Source organism: Apus apus, chromosome 5 (genome assembly GCF_020740795.1).
Source record: "Apus apus isolate bApuApu2 chromosome 5, bApuApu2.pri.cur, whole genome shotgun sequence".
NCBI lineage: Eukaryota > Metazoa > Chordata > Aves > Apodiformes > Apodidae > Apus > Apus apus.
Genome location: NC_067286.1, coordinates 50,434,965 through 50,447,411, shown reverse-complemented (window position 1 = coordinate 50,447,411; position 12,447 = coordinate 50,434,965). Strand labels below are relative to the sequence as shown.

At 41.9% G+C, this 12,447-nt stretch overlaps 1 protein-coding gene across 7 annotated transcripts in view; it reads left to right on the top strand.

Annotated features, from left to right (window-relative positions):
* Positions 1 to 12,447, top strand: part of LOC127385813 (alpha-1-antiproteinase 2-like) — a 132,579-nt gene that overhangs the window by 112,953 nt on the left and 7,179 nt on the right. Inside the window, exons 1-4 of one of the 7 annotated variants that reach the window (XM_051621968.1) lie at positions 10,130 to 10,148; positions 11,068 to 11,121; positions 11,677 to 11,749; positions 12,097 to 12,138. The exons of 1 other annotated variant lie outside the window; for it this stretch is intronic. The gene's annotated coding sequence lies outside the window, so the exon portion shown is untranslated. Of the gene's footprint in view, positions 1 to 10,071; positions 10,149 to 11,067; positions 11,122 to 11,676; positions 11,750 to 12,096; positions 12,167 to 12,447 lie in introns of those variants that run through there. 5 more of the 7 variants (XM_051621966.1, XM_051621967.1, XM_051621971.1 and 2 more) reach the window with 5 other exon arrangements.

Sequence of the window (12,447 nt, the reverse complement as noted above, 5' to 3'; positions counted from 1 at the left end):
CTTGCTCAGTAGCTTGGGTGCAGATGATCATCACAAAGATACTGACCAGTCTGACAATGCACAATGTGTAAGTCAAACAACAGTATTTTCTGAAACATTTTCTTCTCCCCACCAGAGCTTTCAATCCTTTTGCATGCTAGTGTTGGGTGAGAGATTTGCCATGCTGAGCTGAACACCAAAAGGCTTTTTCTTTAATTTGCCAGAGAGGTGAGGAAAAAGAGATAGGCAAAAGCTCATGTAATCTCTTTAAGGTTCTAATTTATTCATAAAAGGTACTCGTAAAATTAAACATGAGAAATTTCATGTTCACAGATAAGTGGCTGCAGCTGCTACAGGTTTGAAAGATGTTTAGGAAGCAGAGGCTTTCTTTAGTGACCTTCAGCACTTCACAAAAACTGAGCAGCAAATCAGTAACTAAAAAAAAGCAGACAATACATGAGGAAATCACTGATGGAGCTAAGGGTTTTGATCCCATAGACAAAGCAATAATATTTTTCTCAATTGCAGGATAACAATACAAGAAATGTAGGTGCAGTCCTGCTCAGTCTCACTCATTGATATCACCCAGGTCTTGCAGGCTCATGCCCAGCCACTTCCGGGGTGCCAGGGAGGTCCTGAGAGCACTTTATGATGCTGCCCCCCACTCAGCAGATGTACTGTGAGCAAAGACTCCAGCTCAGCGACACCTTGGAGGAAAGCACTGTCTTCTGAGAACTTGGGGTCCTTCCTGACCCAGTGCTTGGAGTTTCTTATGTAGAGCCATAAAAATGTAGAAAGCTGTTTAAACCACAAAGTGTGGCTTGACATACAGCCCAGAGACATCAGCCTGCAGCTTTTCAGAGAGATGCAGCATACAATTTTTGGCTACAATGTAGTGGACACTGACAAGCTTTTATGGATACAAGAACAGTCACTCTTTCTCTAAGAAGTGTGTATCTTCAACACATTTGTAAGAAAGCATAAAAAATTAGATATCTTGGCCAGTTTTGTTCTATCATTTGCATCCCCTATAGTGTTAGGGATACTTCTAAAAGATCTTAATTTGCAAATACTCAAATTTAAATATGATGAGTATATGGTTCTGAGCTCTATTGAGGTCAGAAATACCAGTAATCCTACTAAAAGCTTTGGAAAAGCTTGAAAAGTGTCAGATTTCTAATGCTACCTATAGTCTCAACTCTAAAAGTTTTCACACTTGCCTAAAGATGTTTGAAGCTGGAAAGGTTTTTCCCAAGAAAGAGTATCTGAAATTCTCATGGCTGATCACCTATTTCAAAGCAATTTAGTTCAAACAATGCTGTAAGCAACTTGTAAAGACATAAATTGTTCTAAAATTGTTGAGAAATTAATTGAAGAGCTGTTGAATAGTCCACGTGCATTTCACTGCCAGATACTTGCACAAGATCCAACAGGGGATTATCACCAGGGACTTACCAAAAGAATTCGTAATTCATGGTCACAATGGAGATTTTAGAACTGCACTGTATACCTCTCATGGAATCAGAATTATATTGTTATATACTATACCTGTAGCTGTATACATTATTTAACATGTACTACAAATAACTACAAATGTTCCAGTCAGTACTTCTGGTCAGAAGGAAGAATGAAGAACAAATACAAATGGCCAAATATTATTTAAATATTATAAAGAAGATCATAATAAACTGTTGCTGCTTCTTTCTTTTTTTTTTCAGAACACCACAGTATTTCTGATTCTGAAGAAAAAAATGCCACAGTGTAGAAACTCCAAAAGAAAAACAGCATTCAAGCTTGTGTAATCCTCCCAAATACAACAGTGCAATCTCCAAATGTAGTCCAGATGCCAATAAAAATACCAGGGGACAAGTGAAAGAGATTTATGTTGAAGCAATCTTTTCAGCAAAACCAATATAGCTGCAACAAAGTGTATATTTTTAATGGCTATGGGTATAGGGGCAGAGATTTCACTCAGGAAAATCAAAATCAACTGTTTTCTCTGGTATCAGCTGGCAGCATGTTTCTGCAGCCATTTGACCAAGTACAGTGCATCCTGTGAGCTGTGGTGCCCAGAGGAGTTATTGCACCCCTTGCATTCTGCTGCCAGGTTGAAGCAGCTTCCCTTGGCCCTTCCTCAGGACAAGTTATCTCTGGCCATCAGGATGCACTGCAGACTAGCTGAAATGTGGCTGAGGAGTAAGGGCTCCCTAGTGAGCCATGAACAGCTCACACTGAAATGAAGACTTGCTTGGTCTGTGCAAAGCAAAACTCAGTTTCCTATTCTGGGAAAGATTAAATGTTTATTTTTTCATTCCACACTGTTGACACAAAATATGTATTTCCTGACTCTTCTTTCAGTTTTCATTTTAGAGAGAAAATGTGAAAAGCTGACATTTTGTTCTCTTTGGAGATTAAGACAAACACCCAACAGTGAAAACACAAGCTTTTCTATCTCCAATTGCTAGAAGCCAACTTGAGAAAAGCTTTGGTGAACTCCCTGAGAAAGAGGGTTTTCCTGCAGATCACCAAATAAGTGCATTATCTCCAGGAGGACAATGTATTATGAACACCCTGGACAAGGGTGATCTATGGTTATCTTCCCTGGGAAATGTCAGCAAGTTTTTTGCCCCACTTGATAAAGCACAAATGAAGATAGGGAACAGAAGATAAACTGCCAGAAGAATTTCTGAGCCATGGGGAAAAGCAATTTCATAAGTAACCCTTCAGCTGCTCCTTTTTCCTTGGATATTTTAGATGGGGTTAAAGCACTGCATTATGCACCACAGTTTACTTTTCCCTTGACTGGAGGATTAAGAAATAAAAAAACAACCAAACCAACCAAGCAAACAAACAAAAAAACCCCACAAAAAAAAGAAACCCTGCCTAAACCAGTCAGAAGTGTGGAATGTCTGTAGGGCAAAAATAATAGGCTCTGTGGACACCAGAGACCTAAGGCAGGAGCCAGCTGTTGTCTGGGAGAAGGTGGACACAGTTATGCCTTCCAGAACCAACCAGGATGTCTGCTTAGTGCTGGGACACACCTGGTCCAAAAAGAAATTCCCCCAAAACAAGTCTAGTGGAGACAGTGGGTCCTCAGCACCAACTGGTTTGCTACCCAGCTGTAAAATAGCTCTATATTAACATTGTGCTTGCTGAAGAAAAAAGATCAAATAAGGCTAAATTACCTGGCACAAATAGTTTTGAAAATCTGTTTCCTCCTGTTGAATGCTATAGATCATCCAGTTCACCTCCTTCCCAGAGAGATTTCTCTTTTTTTTATTTACCACTTATGTGCCGAGAAAAATGTTATGCACCATGGGGAACTGGAATGGATACTAATGTTCAGTCACCAGTCATTGTTGATTGATCAGTCATGTTAGGTGATAGTAAAGATCTCCTTTTCAAGCTGGCAACCGGTCACAAGTGGGGTTCCTCAGCCAGCACTGTTTGCTATCTTCACAAGTGATCTGGATGATGGGCACCTTGACAAACTTTGCTGATGATACCAAAATGAGTGGGGAAGTGGACATTTTGAGAGGGAGAGCAGCCCTGCATGAGGACCTGGACAGGCTGGAAAAGTGGTCTAACAAGAACCTTATGAAGTTCGACAAAACAAGTATAAGGTCTTGCACATGGGAAAACATAATCCAGGAAATGCAGCACAGGCTGGGATCTATCCATTAGATTAGCTCTGTGGAAAGGAACCTGGGGGTCCTGGTAGACAACAAGCTCAGTATGAGTGAACAATGCACTGCTGCAGGCAAGAAAGACAACAGGATGCTGGGCTGCATCAACAAGGGTATCACCAGTAGAGATAAAGAAGTCATCATCCCTCAACTCAGTGTTTGTCAGACCACACCTGGAGTATTGCATTCAGTTCTGGTCCCTGCTCTACAAAAAACATGTGGACAGGCTGGAGAGGGTCCAGAAAAAGGCCACAAAGGACTGGGAATGCGTCAAAGGATTGCAAAGCCTGACACAGGAAAAAAGGCTGAGTGAACTGGGTTTGTTCAGACTTGAGAAATAAAGGCTTAGGGGAGACCTTATCAGCATGTTCCAGTATTTAAAGATTGGCTACAAATAAGATGGAGACTCCCTATTTAGAAGGAGTCACATGTTAAAAACGAGGGGTAATGGTTAGACGTTAATCCTGGAGAGATTCCTCTTGGAATCCTCTTGAACACAAGAGGAAAATTGTTCACAATGAGAACAATCAGTCACTGGAATAATCTCCCCAGGGAAGTAGTGGATTTCTCACCATTGGACACCTGTAAGATTGGTGGGCAGGGTCTTAGGCCGTCTAGTCTAGAACACATCTTTGCCAAGTAAGGTAGGACCAGATGATCTTTGAGGTCCTTTCCAGCCTGGTATTCTATGATTCTATGATTCTGTGATTATTTATATAGTTTTCAATAAGTGTTAATCTTTTCCATACTACATTTCACACTTCTTTCAGACTGAACTTTGCTATTTTTAGCCCACTCTCTCTCATGTGGACTTACATTATTTTCTGTGGGTTTAACAGATCACCACAGTACATTTTAAGCTTGAAGTTGAGGGTGAGGAACTAATAATTTTCACTGCACAGCATTTCCAGAGCAGATGGGTGATTATGTAGTGTGAGTAAGCTGATACTGGTTTAAACATGTCCTAAATACAAGAAAGTAAAACTAAATTTGTGCCAATATCTTCACTTGGTCATCCAACACTCAGCCCAACTCCAGTTCTTGGAAAAAAGTTGGAAATATTAGTAAAGCATCTAGAAAGTAACAAGATGATAAACAGCAAGGAAAAAAAAGCAGGATGGCACAATGAAATTGGTTTTGCTAAAAAAAAAACATGTAGGACCAACCTAATCCCCTGCAATGTTGAAGTAACAAGCCTTATCATTAGGAAATAATTGAGTTTAGCTAAGCAATAGCTAGATTATATTTAAGGCATTGTTGCCTTACATGACATATTCCTTCATAAGGTACAGAAAAATGCACTACAAGATGGATGCAAGATCAGAAACCATTTTCAAAGGTTTTAGTGATCCCTCATGAAGGAGGGTTCGGGCTTTCTCAAGGTGTGCTCCAGGTGTAGGCTGATTCAGTATTTTCATCATCACTGGTAAAATGGTACCAGGTATGACAGGACAGGGAGCCAGAGTGTATCCCAGGGGCAGGATGCAGCAGGAACAGGGGACCTCTAGGTTTTCCTCAGTAGAAATGCAATGTCAGATCAGTGTCAGGTGAGCAGGACTTGAGCAGTCCTGTCTCTGATCCAAAATCACAGCACAGCCACCTTTGTCCTGGCATTTCCTAACTGCAGGAGTTTGTAGTTAATGTGTCCCACTGAGGTGCCTGCCCAGGCAATAGTCCCAAATTCTATAACCTGCAGTATCCCATACTACCCGTTGCTGAGGTGTCTAAGTATATCATAATCACTGCAGATGGTGGATGGGACAAAAAGTGAGATTCTGGGGGAAGAGAAGACAATGCAAATGCTGGAGCAATCAGCCTAACACAGAGGTAATGGTAGAGTTATGGGGTTTAAAATCAAGCTAAATAATAAGCTAGTTTTCAGGCTGCTGGGTCAGTCTCCAATTTCCTAGTAATTTCAGAGAGATCTAAAGGCATCTTAGCAGACATGGTTTGCTTCTGAAGGAGAGATTTGAAAGAAGAAAGTGTTTCCACAGGGCATGTGCAGAAGTTGTCACTCCCTGGGCAGCATCCAAGGGTTTAAATCTCTTACGGATCATCTGTCTGACAGCACAGGGCAAGAGATGTGCAGATGTTTTAGAACTGCAGAAACCTAGGGCTTTTCTTTGCTGAAAGAACCAACTGTTATAAAAATAAAGATCTAACACTGAATATGTTCAGACCACAGAATTCTAAAGCATAAAAGCAACAAGTTCACTGAATTTTCCTCTTCTTTATGGTTCTCCAGAGAGAACAATCACAAACAGACACAGAGAGGAATAAAATTGACCCATGATAAAGGTAAGAAACCATTAACATTTGTTCTCAGGCCCACATATATTGTTTTTTCACAGCACAAGAAATCAGAACATAAGTCTACTGAGACAATAAAAAAGTGTAAATGTGCAAAAAAAATTAGCATGCTTTTGAGCATTTTCCAGACTCCTCTCTCTATGCTAAAGGATTTTGTCAATAATCAGAGACAGCTCTTCCCACTGCAATCATGCAAGTTAATATTTGGAGATGGTTTGTCTTGTCCTGAGGCTAGACAGCAAAGAATCTGACCTGTTGAGACACCTGCAGTCACATTTCTTGCATCTCTAAGGAAGCAAGTGGAGTTAAATCTCAACTGCTTGAACACCCCACTAAGGACACAGCTGAAATCTTACCAACTTAATGGAGATATCTGAAGGAAAATGACAGTATCATGTGTTTCTTTGGCAACGACTTAGTTCTAATTTTGAAATAGCCCATTCAAGATTGCTTGTTCCAAGGTTCACAATTTTCCTTCTCTCCTCCCACACAGGCTTTCAAAAAAAAATATCATTATCAGGTCTTAATTACAGGCTAGTCTAGAGAAATCAAGGCAGCTATGGATCCCTACTGAGATCGCTATTATTCCTGGAAACTTTCAGAGTCTCTGAGGGGAAAAGCACAGTCCTGAGCAGTGCTGCAAGCCTGAGCCCAGACGGCATCACAGAGGGCTGCATGCTGCCTGCTGGGAGCATGGCAGATGGTCTACCAGATTTGTTTATTCCCAGTGTGCATATTGTGTGCCTGTGCTCTGGCAGAGCATGCGTCTGGGCAGCCAGGAGGGATGGTGTCTGCTTGCCTTGTACTGGTGCTGCTGGGGAGTGCCGGAGGACGAGGGAGATGACACCTTTCCAGGGGGCAGAGTATTTCAGGGAAAAGCCTCTGGAGTCATGAAGTGAGAAGCAGTGGCAGGTTTCTTTGCAGGGTGAAGTGCAAACCTGAAGTGTGAGTGGAGACAGGGACTCCTGAGAGCATGGCTGCCAAATAATTTTGAATAGAAATGTAAAATAACTTACGTCGGAAGGCACCTCTGGAGGTCATCCAATCCCACCACCGGCTCACAGCAGCACCAACTTGGGATCTAGCTCAGATTGCTCAGGGCCATGTCCAAGCAGGTTTTGGATGCCTCCAAGGACAGCAGTTTCACAGCCTTACATGGTGACCTGCCCTCGTGTTTTGCCTCCCTGTGAGCGTTACTCTCCTTATATCTCCTTTGCATTTACCCTGCACAGCTTGCATCCCCTGCCTCGCACACTAGCCCTGGACACCTCTGGCTCCATTTTCTTTCTTATGTAGCCCATTATGTAGGGAAGGACAGCAGGTACAACCTCCCTCTTTGCATTCACTTATCCGGGTTGAACAAGCCCAGGTCTCCCAGCCTCTCTCCACTTGTCCTGATCTTCAGCTCCCTGACCATCCTGGAGAGACTTCAGGAAAAGATGCAGGAAATTGAGACACCTCTAGCAGTGGCATCCTGCGCTTTGGTCTGGTTAAAGCAGTTGTGAAACCACAGCCTAAGAGGAGGAAATAGCCTCAAAGCCAAATTTTGGAAATTATGGAAAGTAAAAGTCTCCCTGGGATCCAGAGTGTCTTTACTACATTGCAGAAAGAAACTGGTGCTAGAGTGAAAGCACATGTAGGGACTTGTGGTGGCTCGGGGTACAGTGCTCTGTGTGCATTCCCTTATCTGGTCTGCAATGCACATCTGAGTGAGACTCTGCTTTGGAGTGAGCCTGGACTTACTGTGTGGGGCTGGCAGAGGGCAAGAACCGTATACAGCATAAAATCAGGGAAGAAACAAAGGTGAAGGTCTACCCTGTCTTTGCTTGGAAGGACTGGAGCAAACACTTGACATCGTTGTACCTGACCTGTATTGGTGCTGTGGGTGACTTGTTTGTTGCTGAACTGTTTATGTAACCATGAGTGCATTTCCCCTTGAAACACAGTGAGAAACAGAGCTCCACAAATTAAACATGGCCTGGCAGTGGAGCAAAAGACAAAACCTTCACCAGCTCCACATATCATCTCAGCACTATTGTAGGAGCGACTTGTGTACTCTCTGTACCTCAGGGGGCACAATCAGAACAAGAACAACCCATCATGTTTTAAAATAGCTTTCAGGGTAATTAGTTAAATATTTTAAAAGAAGAAAGTTTCTCTGCCAGAGGAGCAAGCGTACAGTTTTTCTAATTTAAATAATTAATCATTTTTTAACTATAGCCAGACTGTTTCCAAGGGAATTCATACTGGATGACTCTTGTTCATGCTGTCAGTGTACTGAAAGTGAAATTGTATTGTTATTATTGTAATAATAACAATATTTAAAAACCCAAAGTAACTTGGTGTTCAAAGTAGTAAGACACCTAATGTTCTAGACCAAGAGGAGCAAATGGAAAGATTCCTAACAGCATTGTTTCTATTGAACTGTCTTTCAAAATACCAGAGAAGTGCTCACATGAGCCTGGTGCCTACACAAAAAGGGCTGCAGGTTTATATTCAACATGTTCTGCTATCAAATATTGAAACAGAGTCTCTTCAAATTTCAGGATAATTTACATGATTGGATGAAATTGTTGTATAAATGAGGGAAATCGGGTATCACATTGCATATAACATTGGAGATGGATATGGGTTAGGTTTTATTTCATTCATTTTTCCTCTTACACTCCTATAGAAGAGTCAAGAGAACAAGTCTTATGAGGAGTGGCTGAAGGTACTGAGGTTGTTTAGTCTGGACAAGAGGAGGCTGAGAGGAAACCTTATCGGTCTCTACAGTTACCTGAAAGGAGGTTGTAGCAAGGTGGGGGTTGATGTCTTCCCCCAAGCAACAACTGATAGGAAGAGAAGAAACAGCCTCAAGTTGTGGCAGGGGAAACTTTCTTCATGGGAAGGGTTATTGGAGCAGCATTGGAACAGGCTGCCCAGGGAAGTGATTGAGTCACCATTCCTGGAGGCAGTTAGTGACATGGCTTAGTGGTGGATTTAGCAGTGATAGGTTAATGATTGGACTAGATGATCTGAAAGATCTTTTCCAACCTAACTGATTCTATGATCCTATGAAGTATAGTATCATCTCTCCTGCAGTCCCCTGCCTCCCCAGGGGATGCTTCTGCTGGGTAGAATACATTCAGCTGGACACTGACCTGAGAGATTTTGAACTTTTTCTAGTCCCTCAGTTATACCTACATTAGCACAGCCCCTGTGGTTACCCCTCCATGGGTGTTGCAGGAGCACAGCCTTCTTCATGGAGTTTGAGTTTAGGGGGAGATGATGAAAAATACTTGTGGCCCAACCACATGGGTTCACCTCTGTGTGAAAGCATGCTCTGGTGTACCAGCCCAACACTTCCTTGCCTGTGTTTCAGCAGTGCCTGCACCTTGTGCCAGCCCACACTCCTGGAGCACAGAGTAACATTTTGTCCTTTAATCCATTGCCTCCTGATGTATTACAGGTGACACCAATTTGGCTGGGATGTTCTGGGCACCACCAGCCCCTGGCTGCCCATCTCTGCCACCATGTCACCATCCCAATAGCAACACTCAGCCACTACAAACATCAGTACTACTGCTTTAATTTTAAGTTTCCTAGTGATGTCCCCAGAAATTGGGCCTTATTAATGGCAATGTAGATAATTGGAAATAGTGCAACATTTCAAACAAGTATGCCAAATAAAAGCTCTAGAAGGCCTGGTGTAGAGGAAGCAAAGTACCTCTGTGCAAAACACTAAGATGAGATCTTGCTGCAGCATGTATCCAGCTGTCTTTTCCTTAGGCTTTTGTCTAATATTATGTATGTGTTTAATTTTACTCATTTCAGTACTTCTACTGCGTGAATTCATCCTGTTTACAGAAGTTAATGACTCATGTGAAGTATCTGTTAGAGTGAGGGGCTAGATTCCCAGCAGGAAGATCTGCAGAAATGCAAGAGAACTCTTAAGACTATTGTAAGCAAGGGCAGGGTTTGGCCATGCATATACAGCAAAAATCAGGTGTCTCCTCCAAAAAATTGTCTTCACTGTTTACTCTGCACCATTCCTAAAGTAATAATACTTGTCTGCCCTGGTTAATGTTTTCTAGAGGACGCTTTGCTTTCATAATGCTATTTAACAATATAAATAAGAGGGGGAGCTGCAGGGTAGTCCTAGTGAAGACAGCAGGATCTTTGGAAGCTGCTGTAAGTTGTGATTTATTTTTTTTTTTTAGTTTCCTATAGAGGCTTCAAAAGTGTATCCTCTTGTTCCATGCAATTGAATTTAAGTCTTTCCTAGGGTTGTATCTTGTACTGAGATTGATTTTAGCAATTGTTCCAGTGATAAAGAGGCTTTTATTGGGTCAGGTGGATATAAAGGAGATATGTATCACAATTTGGGCATAGAATTGCCTGCACATTGTCAGTTACCTAAGAGGAGTATGAATCTAAAAGCCAGAGTGGGGTGTCTAGTTGCCTTGCAGGGAAGCAATGCGGTCTCTGGAGCCAGCAAATCCTAAACACTTAAAAGTGGGTCTTGCCCAGATGTACCTCCTTCTAGAGGAAATAGTCTCTCCTCCATCAAAAGCCTGAGGATGGGTGCCTAGAGGTCCTTTTTTTAATTTATTGTTGATTCTTTTAAAATAATTCTGATTTTTATATTCAAGGTCTCAAAAAAATATCTTTACTTAGGAAATGGGATATCTAAAGTCTGCTTCACTTTTAGATAAAACATCTCCATATTACTCTAGTCATTGCATTACATTGAGTAGATAGCACCACTGAGAAGGAAGGAGTGAAATTGGTTTTCTGCACATGCTAAGGAGAGCTAAGATCACATGAAGGCCAACATGTTCATGGAGCCAGAGACTGGTCAGTGGTCAGAAGAGCAGAAACTGGAAACTTGTTCAGATCTGGTTTTGGGACTGCTGCTGCTTTGCAGAAAGAAGGAAAATCTCTGTCCCACCTGACTGCTTAACCACTGCACTGGTTCTTTGTTACCTTCTTTTCTTCCTCTGGTGTCAGTGATGCTTCATCCCTGAGTATGTGCAGTAGCTCAGGTTCAACAGCAAATACTGATGGTGGCCTGGTAGAAGAGTGAGAGCTCATGTTCACCTCTTTCCAGGTAAAAGGAATCCTAGAAGTGGGTGATGCCACTCTTGGAGGGTGTGCTTTCCAGGTGAGCTCTCCCATACTAAGCTGTCCTATGGAAGACAGATGACACTGGGAACAGATCTGTGAACAGTCACCTACATTTCTAGCAGATAGTGTAAACTTGGCTTCCATGTTTCTGCTGCAAAAGAATAACCTTTAGTAAAATAGACACAGTGATTTGATTCTCTGCAAAATCCAAGCCCTTGGCTTTTGCTTGCAATCTTCTCAGGACAATCAAGCACAGAGGCATCAAAACTCTGAACCATAAGAGAAGTTAATGTCCAGCTGATCTGCCTGGAAAAGCCCCTGAGAGTGAGCAGGTGCATACAATGAAGCACAAAGCTTTCTGGCCAGCTAAGAAAGCACATGTGAGTTTCTGGTGCTCCTGTCAGTAGGTGGTCCTGGACAGTAAGCTTCTGAGGTCATTTTCTCACACACAGATGCGACTAGTCAAGTCCTTTTGTGGCATATTTGTGTGCTTGGGTGATTTTTCTTTTATGGCCCTGAGTAGTTGAGGTTAGTTCAGCAGATGCCACTGCTGGTGGTGGGCCATGTCTTCATGTGATTGGTGTCTTCACAGTACAGCTTCCTGGACTTCTAAGATTTCCTCATTTAGAAGCAATCAGGAAAGAAGCAAGAAGCAGCACCATCTGGTGAGCAAACAGCTTTTCTGTTTTCTGCCTGCATATGTTTTGGGCAGTGCAAAATTTCATGTTGTCCAAAATGTGATTATCAGTGTGGATCCCTTATGAGAGCACCATGAGATGAATATTCATCTCCTGGACTATTACATGGAACCCTAAAGGCAGAAAATTGCCTTCAAAACTGTCTCTCCAAATCATAGAGATAAAATCAACCCTAAAGTAGACAAATTAGCTATATCCTCAATGAAGCAAGTTCTGTTAGTCAGAACATTTAGTCCAGTTCACATCCAGCTCCTCTGATGGAATTATTCTGGGATAACTTCAGTTAATTACAGTTTTCTCCATTTCCTTTCTAGGATATACAATCCAAAATAAGTGCTGCCATTCTGGGTTGCATGGTAAGGAAGATTGTGTAATAGGGAAGAGGTAATATATTCAACAAGTGTTATCACCAAGTCTATTATAGATAAATTGTTTAAAGGAACATTGTCGTCCAGGCCTTGGCATGCTCCTGTGCCACTGTCTGGTTTGACTGAAAGCTCTTAATAAAAGCAACTCTTTCTTGAATACCACAAATATATTGTCATTGCATAGCATAGACAAAGAGAAGAAAAGGGGCAGAGAGGTAAATGTGTTTTCCTCCAGGCTATTCAGCAAGTCAGTGTAGACTTGGAATTAGAATTTAAGAGCTTTTTGATTCTACTCCC